This window comes from Eubalaena glacialis, chromosome 1 (assembly GCF_028564815.1).
Source record: "Eubalaena glacialis isolate mEubGla1 chromosome 1, mEubGla1.1.hap2.+ XY, whole genome shotgun sequence".
Lineage (NCBI taxonomy): Eukaryota > Metazoa > Chordata > Mammalia > Artiodactyla > Balaenidae > Eubalaena > Eubalaena glacialis.
This window is the reverse complement of record NC_083716.1, coordinates 226,361,620-226,371,879: the sequence shown is the minus strand read 5'-3', so window position 1 is coordinate 226,371,879 and position 10,260 is coordinate 226,361,620. Positions and strand designations below refer to the sequence as shown.

Here is a 10,260-nt window from a genome sequence, read left to right as displayed (position 1 = left end):
TGTTCGCGAGGCCGGGAGAAGTCGGCTCTGGGGCACCCGGCGAAGCGCTTCGAGGGGTGATCTGTCCCTCCCCGGCCGCGACCTGGCACCGTTATCCCCATCACCCGGACCAGTAGGCACTGTCCCGGGGCGTCCCCCTGTTTCTCCCTGGGAGGGGGGCAGCCCAGACGACGCGTCCCAGGGACGCGCCGCGAGCCCTTGGGTCCCTCCCCCCTCCCACACCCCCCCCCCCCTCGCCTCCGAGCCCGGCGACCCACGTGCAGCTCGGGCCGGGCTGGTGCCGCAACTCGGGGTCGGCGCGTCTCCCGGCTCTTTCTGGGCGCAGCCCCGGGACGGGGACCCGCGGGGGGCGGCCTCGGCGGGACGCCGGCGGGAGTGGGGGCGCCCCGGAGTGCGGGCGCGGAGACGCGGCGGCCGCTGGCACACAAAGGAGGCGGCGGGAAGGCGGGGCGGGGCGGGGCGGGGGCGGGGGCGGCAGGAAGGGGCGGGGGCGGCGCGCGCCGCGATAAAGCCCCCGCCGCCGGGGCTGGCCCGCTAGCGCTGTGGGGCTGCCGGGCTGCTCGGGCTACGCGGCGTGTGCAGACGTCGCCGCCTCTTTCCTCCGCTGCCCCTCCTCGCCGCCGCCGCCGCCGCTCTTCCTCCTCCGACTCCCCCGCCCCGCCGATACCCGGCTCCGGCTCGGGCCGCGCCGCGCTCCGCGGCCGCCACCTGGGGATCCCGAGAGAGGGGCGGTGAGTACGGGCTGCGCGCCCCACGGCCGATCGCGGGCGCCCGGGGCGGGAGGGGCGCGGCGGGCGCTGCCCGCCGCGCCGGGGACGGTCGCGGGGCTCGGCGCGCCGCCGGCTCCGCGCGGCGATCTTGCGCGGGGCCGGGAGGCTGCGGGGCCAGCGGGGCCGGGGGCGCCGGTGTCGAGGAGGAGGAACTTTCTCAGCCTCCCCCGGCCGGGCTGCCTCGGTCAAAGCTGCGTGCGCGCCCGGCACCCGTGCCCGGCCCGCGGGGAGCCCGAATACGACCCGGGCGGGGCGCGGAGAGGCCGCGCCGGCGGGCCAGGTGTCCCCGCGGCCGGGAGTCCTGGGGCCAGCGTGTCTGCTGCTGCCGGTCCATCCTAGCGGGCGCCCGTGACCCTGAACCTGGGGTACCCAGGTACTCGCGGACGTCCCCATCCCCGTACTTTGCGTGTGCGCCGCCTGTTCGCGAAGGACAAACGGACTCCTACTTGTTGTTACCGCTGCCTGAGCGGGCTGGGGGTAACCGGTGGTTTGAGGGAGAGCCTTTAAATTGGCTTCTGGCAACCGATGTAACCCCATGGAGCTGATCTTTGCCATTTTCATCGTCTGTAGAAATGGGAATTGCAATGCTGATCAGTGCCTACAGGTAAGGTGAAAGTACTCAGAAATTCTGGGCGGAATTAGGTGTTTAATTTGCCTACAAACTGAGTGCGGAGGGAAGGCTTCTATTACGTAAGACAGCACTCCACCTTCAGGTATTATGGAAGATGCTATTGAAGGTTTTAGTGTTTTAATGAGCAAAAAATAGTCTTCGTGTGTGTCTCTCTTGAGAAATCTCGAATGCTGCTGTGTCTTGCTTTGACTACTTCGCAGGGAACGTTTTTATATTTATATTATTTATATTTAGCATCAACATAAAAAGCTGTTTGAAGGTTTGACTTCCTCTTTCAAGCCAGGAAGCAGTTTGCTCCTCTGAACTGTTCAGGAACAATTTACGTGATAATTTTATGCTTCGGAGATTTTATATCGGAAAGTTGAACACAGATAACTGGGGGAAAAACGTAAGCATTGCTAATTTGTATATCTAAAGCACACTTCAAAAATTGAAGATACTTTCAATGCTGACTGCATATCTAAATCAGTAATTATGTGCTGTTTGCAGTATTTCAGCAAAAATTTTCTTCAGCTATGCAAATGAAGGTGTTAGCCTAAATCATCGAAGGCTTCTCTCAACCTCAAGTTTTGAGGCTTTCTTAAAATCATGTTCAAAAATATTGTACAGTGCAGGGCAATTACTGAAGGTCATCAAGATGTCACCTATCTCTTACTCTTTAAAAAAATGAATCTATGCAGAAAATTTCTGCCTCCCGTGAACTTCACATATTAGTGTAATTTGAAAAGGACAGAAATGATTCAATCTCCAAAGGACAGTAATTTTCAGTTCCAGACATGAGTGATTAAATACTAGTCAGAGATTGTTTGAGGTGGCAGAGTGGGAAATGAGGTGGTGACCTAGCCAGGTCCCGGCTACACTTCTCTGTGGCCGTTCTCTGCCACAGTCACTCTGCCGCGGCATGGGAGACTTTGGCCCGTGGGCTTTCTCTCCTCCCCTAGTCCCACAGTCCATGTAGGGGATGCTTCCGATTCCTGCTTCCTTGACCATCTCGACTCCAGGGACCTCCACCCACTCCAGCTACTGGGTCCTCTACGTCCAAGTCTTGTCCTCACCCAGAGATGCTCAACTTCTGAAATCAGCATCTCAGTATCTCTGCACCACAAGCTCCTTCCTTCCAGGTTGCAAACTGGTACTCCCATGGCAACTCTTCTTGAACACAAGAGATCTGTTCCCTTCCCTCCTTCCAGTTTGGCAGGTGACTTTCATGGCCCACTCTACTGAGAAAGTAGGGACCACCGGATTGAAGTCTCCCCACGTCTTACCCCATTTCCTTCCTACAGACTTTTCCAGATTTACCCACATCCAAAAAATCTTCTTAAGCATCTGTTGTGTCCAGGCACTTTGCTAGGCCCTGGTGTATGGTAAATATAGCAGGCCGCTGTTCTCTTGGAACAGTCTTTCCTGTGGCAGCAAGCAGACACAAAGAAACCTAACTATGCTCTGATAAAATAGGAATAAGGCAGAATAATAGAAGAGAAATCAAGTTGGGGCGGGGACTTAGAGAAGGTTAGAGAGAAGACTTTCCTGTGGCAGTGCCTCATGTCTCCCAATGAACTCTTTTCTTTTTTAACAGTGTTTTTAAAATGCCATAACCTCCCTTGTCCATGCATGCCCAACTCACCTACAGCCACCACCTGTCTCCCAGGCTTCTTAAATGAGTTAACACTTCCCCAGGCTTCCCTTTCTTCTTAACTCTCTGCAAGCTGGCCAGAGACTCCCCAAAGTAGGAGAAGACCCCACAACTCCTGAATGAGTGGTCCTGAGCACGTGTTCTAGACCTCTCTGCAGCATCGGATATGGACCTTTCCTCTTTTTTTGATGGATGCTTTTCTCCTTCCTTAGTTGCCACCTCCTCCTGGTTTGCCTTCTGCCACCCTGACACCTCCACTACCTCCTGGGGTGACCCAGGGCTCTGTTCTTACCCCTCTTCAGCTTCAAGCAGAATGTTTGGGATACCACATTCCCACGGCTTCCACTTTCACCAGTACAAAGTGAGTCCCAGATTGGTATCTCCAGCTAGTTACCTGCAGTCTATGCCCTTTAGGCAGAAAAACCCACAGTAAGTCGAAAACTGATTTTAGTTCTCATCACCCACTCCGTACCTGCTTCAGCCTTGACCAAAATTTGTCCTCTTTTTTTTTTTTTTTTTTTTTTGCTGGTGACTCGGCTGTTTACCAAGGTGCTAAAGCAGGAACCTCCCAGTGACGCTGGACTCCTCCAGCAACCGCCCGCCGCCCGTATCCAGACAGTCACCGAGTCCTGCTGCTTCTCGTGCTGTGAAATCCCATAAACGTCTGCTCTAGTCACCATGGCCCTGCCCTGCTTTAGAGCCCAGAAGTGGCAAAATGGTGGCCAGTGTGCCAATTCCAGCTGGCAGATGTCTGTTGGCTTGAACACAAGTATACAAAAATCGTGTGAATATTTGGAAATGTTAAGATATCACTTGGATTTATAGCTCCTCTTAAAAATCAGGAGGCCTGGAACAGGAGGCCTACATTCCCACGTGGCAGCCCTTGGCTGGCACGGAGCTCCCCGTGCCTGGCTATGCTGGAGGCTGCTTGCTTTCCGCGTCCCCTTGCACCCGTGGTCCCCATTTACAGCAGCTTCCTAGCTCCCGCGGGCTTCTAACCATAGGCTGGGGGCCCAGCAGCAGCCCGGGAATGCTGAGTGGCCGACTGCACTGTTTCCTGCCTGGTCTGTTGCACTAGCTTTGCACCCCTTTCAAACCGTCATCCACATGGCTGCTGGGGCTACTTACCTCAGGGCCCTCAAATCCGAATCTGCTTGTGTCCCTCCTGATAAAAACTCAGCGCCTCCCTCTTGCCTTGGGGACAGACCCCGACTCTGAAGGAGTAGCTGTGTTGCGTCACAAGCTAGGTATCTCAGATAGAAAGGTGGGCTTTCTATTGACTTTTTAAGGTGATGTACCTGCATTTCTCAAAATGCTTTTGAACCTCTATAAGGAGGGTCGCGAATATGTAATTCCAGTGTTATCTCACCTTTACTGAGATGCAGTCTCTGCCCTTTATAAACCATTTCCACAGACCTCACCCCCTTCCCACTGCCTCATAACCACTCTGGAAGGAGACGGGGCAGGGGTGATTCCACATCCCAAGGCACGGGCTGCTCCAGAAGACCTCAGCCCTTGGAACGTGGCGGAGCCCATTTCACATGGTGCCCAGAGTCATACAGTATGTTCCCAAGGTCACTCAGCTGCCTTTGGGCAGTCCTCTCCCAGAATTCCTTAGCACTCAGCCAGGGAACTTTCCACAGTGTCCTGCTCTCCTCCCTAGCAACTCCCCAGACTGCTGGCCATTTGTAATGACAGAGTCCACGCGTTCTTCAACCCTTTCCCACCTCCCTGTCTTGTACCCTTCCGCAAACTTTATTCTTTTGCAAAACTGAACTCCCTGCAGACTTCTCACACCATGGCGCTGCCCTTACTCCCTGCCTTGGCTCCTATTGGACCTCTGCCTGGAATTCTCTTTCTCCATCTTCTGCATTTATTGTCTGGCCAACTTCCCCTTTTTCAAGACTCATGTCTAGTATCACCTGTCCCAAAAAGTCTTTCCTGAAGATCAGTATCTCCCAGTCCTGTGTGGCACACGTGTGGTGTGTGCACACACATGTACATCCTACCAAGTGGATGCCTCTCTGATGGCGGTTACCGTGTCATAGCAACATACCCTACCCAGCAGATTCTTAGTGCCGTGAAGTCGTGCCTGTGTTCTGGTTTCATTCGTACCAGCAGTGGTGCGTGACCCAAAGGCATTTAATGGATGTTGAACTAAACCATATTCATATTTTTCATAAGTTTGCTGCACACTTTATGAAAGAGAGCTTGTCTTTGGGGCTTGAAGAGGAGCTCTCCTCCCAGATGTCTACCCCTGGTGCCGGGTACTTCTGCAGTTAATATATATCTTCACATTTAAAAAAAAAATCTTTGATCAACCATGGCTTCTAAGACAGAACATTACTTAGAAAAAAGCAGAAGTCTAATACAGAAGTGCTTCTGTGTCTGCGTTCACTTCAGTTACCCTCATCCGAACCCTCTTTGGCTTCATTCTGTCTTCCTTGAAGTCCACTGGCTGTACTTCGTATTTCACAGTTTGTACAAGGTAGGAGAATACCTTCTGATTTATTTCCATTAACCTCAGTGAGGGTGATACATGCCCTCTTGCTGACCCTTGTTTTTCATTTTGTTTTTAAATTTTTGCCGGGGCAGTTTTTTGTCTGATGTCTTAAGCCGCGTTTGGTGGAAAGAGCCCTGGGTTGGGAGAGGGTCTGGGCTATGCCACAAATGATTTATGTAGTTGACTATCTAGAACTTAACTTCCTTGCCTATACAATGGGTGTGTTGAAATAGTGATCTCAAAGCTGTCTTATTTTAAAAAACAATTTAACTTCTTGGCTTATTTTCCTTTCTGATCCAGCTTTCTCATAAATCTCAGGCCTAGATGAAATTTATTCTTAAATGCATTGTTTTATGTTTATCTACATGAAATTCTTCTCTTTCATTTTCTCTCTCTTTTAAACCTAAGAAATATATATTCAGTTTGGTTCTTCAGGACTTAGAAATAGCATTGAGGCCCAACATGAAGATTTATTTAGTTTGTATTCCCACTTGGAGGCATTTATAAAAATGTTAAATAAATTGGGTCCCGTATACTTGGATCTTCTTTGTAAACCACTGTCTCCAACCATAAATGTGCCCGTCTTCTCTTTCCAAAACCATCTTTCCTTGTGAGTAGATTGCACGCCTGATCTAAAAATCAATATTGGGTTTTAAAAAAATACCCTTAGATATGAAATGGAGTGAAATGCAATAAACTACATCTTTAGGTTATTTCTTATCTATAAGTTCACAGTTTGTCTAAGAACACTGAAAGACTAGGACAATTTTATTTCTCTTTTGAGAAATGCTACCTTTCACCCAATGGGCCAAGTCAATTTACACAGTAAATGATTCTCCCCTTATTCTGCTGTTAGATTTCTAGGTCTGGATGTAAGCCCAGCCCAGAGAAGTTGGCGTTCCTTCTGTGACTCTTTTTGTGCATGGGGATGGCCACTGAGCCTAAGCAGTCCTCTATTTGTAATTCCATTCATGCATCTGGACAAACATTTCATCTCCACTTCATCCTTGAATTCCTTCAAAGGTTGGGGTGGACACCCTAATTCAAGATCAGATGAGGAATACCCCATGCTCCTGCTTCAGTCTGACCTCAGACTTTGCCCTTTGTCTCAGAAGATAATTTGGAGAATTGGAATCCACTGTGCCTTTCTGTTTTTATCAGTTAATTCCTGGGAGAAAGATAATGTGGAGGGGTCTTAATATAAAACAAAAAAAACTCCTATGAAAAGGCAGAAAGGATTTCTTATAGTGACTGCAAATCCTGGTGAATGTACTTTGTTTTGTTTTTGTGATGCCTTCCCCCACCTTGCAGCAGTGAGAAGTCCGGTAACCTGGGGAATTTCTAAGAACATGCTAAAAACAGCATCAGTACTTTCTCCCCCTTCCCTTCCCCGCTCCATTTAGTGCCAACTAATACAGCTATAGAAAAATAAACTACTTGTTTTTGGCCTAAGTTTTTATGGACCAAATCTTGAAAGTGGGTGTGGGTATGCGGGAGAGTTTAACCCCAAATACGAAGCCCACTGGAAAATGTATACGGTGACTGCAAATGAAAATAGATTTTTCTTCCTTTCTTTGGAGAAAATGCTATATGGATAATGGCAGTGTTTGCATCCTCTACTAAAGAGTTTTTTCTTTTTTTACCTGAGGAATCCACTTAGGAAGAAATTATTTTTATTGAGGATTTGGTCACTGATTGGATTATATGGGCTTTAACTACTGTCTTATCTTTTGGTTATAAGGGCAGAAACCCCAATCAAAATAACTGACTCAGAAACACGGAGAGCATGGGGGGAACTACTGGCTTATGTTGCCGAGCCCAAGCCATGGCGGAGGTGCTTTGGCCTTGGAGGTGACTGGAACTAGAGGCTCAGGGCCTTGGACCTCTTTTCTCTCCCCCCATGTCTCTTGTCTCTGGACCACGACATGACTGCTGGCACCTTCAGGCTTATCTCCCTACAGCCTTAGGATCAAAGAGGAAAGATGAGCTTCCTGTCAGTTCCAGTGGGAAAAATCCTATAGAGGCACTCTGATTGGCTCAGGTTGGGTCGTATATCTTTCCCTGGGCCAATGGCTGTGGTCAGGGCAGTGGGATGCTATGACTGGCCAGATTCTGAGTCACGTGTTCAAGCCTGCAGTCAGGGGAGGAGGGAGTATTGAGAGGGTGTGCTGGACAGGCAAGTTACCTCAACTGTCATTAGTATTTGTTTGCAGTTGACGGAGGCACTGTGTTATCTCCTCCAGCCTCATGTTTGCTTGTTGGACAGATACTAATATTCCCACTTGGACAGTTGTGAAGAAGAGTGTGGAGCTGCCCAGGTGTCCATGGTAATTCATACAACCTGTATGTGTCAATGCCAGAGCCTGAACCCAGGTCTGTAAATGTGTGAGTTGTGAGCGGGTACCATGAGCTGTCAAAGATTTATGACTCGTCAATATTTATAACCTCTCAAAAGGAAATTCCTGTCAAACAACGGGCCTCCTTTCAAGAGACCAGCTTCTCACTTTGCTGTATGATCTGCTTCAGTAAGACAACCAAAACAGAGATGGAAAGAGACTAATATTTTTGTGTTACGTTTAAAGTAATGTTTTTATGCCTTTTGGCCCCTGGGCCCAGTTTTTCCTTAGATACTTGTTTTTTTTCTGGGACTCAGATGCTAAAATTAGTACTGACCTTTGGATTGAAAAGGTAGAGTACATATACCCAGAGTCCAGGGGAATAACTTAGGCTGAGCTGGATAAAACTCAACTGAAGAACAAGTGTGACATGATTTTTAAAAGATGTCTAATTGAACTCCACAAATGTGTGGAGACTTAGCTTAAAACATGGAGGTTTAACTTTTCTTTTTATAGTTTTTTTTACACTTAAATTTATTTCAAAGTTTGTCACATCAAATGGTATGTGCTCTCCTCCTCCTCTTCTTCCACCTCCTCCCCCTCCTCCTCCCCCTCTTCCTTAGTATAGTGTAGTAATTAAGAGTATGGAGGATGTAGAGACCAACGGGCTTTGGCCTGAATCTAGATTATATCGGTTACTCGTTGGAGGCCAGGAGACCATAGCCAATTGACTAGACTTCTCCAAGCCTCAGTTTCATCATCTGTGAGTTGGGCATGAAGGTAACCACATCTTAAGTGTTGTGAGGTTGCAGTGGAGAGTATGCTTTAGGTGCTGAGCACAGGGTCTAGAATGGAGCTGACTTCCAGGGCACGAGGTGGCAGTGGGGTTCCAGGCAAACATTTAACTCCTCTGCGACTGGTGTTTTCATTGTGCCTTTGACCTGATGAATGAGTGACTTGCTCTCTGTGTTTGCATACTGAGTTTCCAGACCCCTTTTCTGTAAAACTCTCAGTAGGCAGCACTCCCAGTGATCAGCTGGTCATCTGTCCTTTCCACAGGCTTCCAGCTCCTCCAGTACTGGCCATGGAGCAAAGGATGGCTGATGCATGAAATAAACTCCCTTTTACTCCACCTTATGAGGAAATGTAAGCAGCAGTGTTACCAGAAGTTCTTTCTAGAGGCACATTGCAGGCTAGCCCTGTCAGGCTGGGCGCTGTGTTTTTTTGTTTTGTTTTTTTTAATGTTAGTTATGAAGAATGAATAAATTGTGCAGTAGGAAAAATAATCTATTTAGGTTTTTGCAAATGTAGCATCCAGGGTCTTCTCTTTTTGTTCTCATTTTTCCGATTGTGAAAAAGTCATTCTGCTGTATCCAGTGATGTCCATATACCTAGAAATAACCATTTTAAACACACGCTGAATGTATTTAAAACACGTTTAATTATTCCTTCAATATACAAAAGAGTTCTGTGAATGTTGGATTAACCACTGCCAACATCGTTAGATCGGAAATATATTTTCTGCTGCCATTAGTATGATTTTTTTAGGATTTTACTGGCAGATATCCATATGGGACTTTATACAGCACTCAGTGTATGCCCACACGTGAATTATTGCTCAAACAATGGGATAGGAGATGCCAGGGAGATTCTATGTGATGACTTAATTATAAAGAGAGTTTTCTTTCTAAAGGTGTGGATTTTCTCTTTGAAATTAATTTACTTGATAGAATCATATCATCTCTTGCCAAACCTGTGTTCATTTCTAGCAACTTGGAGGATTGGCCAGAGATGCCGAAGTATTCATAGTGAACCTGTTCTTGCGCAGCAAGGTGGTAAATCATGACTATCAAAGTGCTAATCATACTAATGTGAATTAATTCAGCAATTACTGAAGACAGAGTTGTTCCATGCATGTATATCACTTATTAGTGTAAAATTTCTTTGAGAACAATATATTTTTTATGTATACACTGGCAAAAATGTGCTTTTCTCTTACTCTCTACTGTGTGTTCTAGTTATGTGTGTGTCTTATCCACCCCACTAGGAAACCGCCAGGACTTTGTGGTCTCTCTTACTCCTCTGGGCTCCTTTCACAGTACCTGACACAGAGGAGCCCAAAAGACGCTTGAAAGGGGAGAATGAAGTGCAAGATCATTGGATCATCAGGGTGTCAAGGGCTGTGAGGCACATTTTGTACATGATCTTGTTGAATCTAAACAGCCCTTGTAAGGTAGAAATTAGTCCTAGTTTACAGGTGAGAAAACTGAGATTCAGGTGTGTGGAGCACCCCTCTGAGATTCCCGCCCCTGGGGATGTTCTCTCCAGGGCTGGGTGTCTTGCAGAGGAGATTTTTGATTCTGAAACATTTTTTTCAGGGAATGACT

At 48.1% G+C, this 10,260-nt stretch overlaps 1 protein-coding gene across 1 annotated transcript in view; it reads left to right on the top strand.

Annotated features, from left to right (window-relative positions):
• The first annotated feature begins 513 nt into the window (after positions 1 to 513).
• The window catches only part of SERPINE2 (serpin family E member 2), a 73,132-nt gene continuing 63,385 nt past the window's right edge, over positions 514 to 10,260 (top strand). The window contains exon 1 of the mRNA XM_061205429.1: positions 514 to 731. The gene's annotated coding sequence lies outside the window, so the exon portion shown is untranslated. The remainder of the gene's footprint in view (positions 732 to 10,260) is intronic.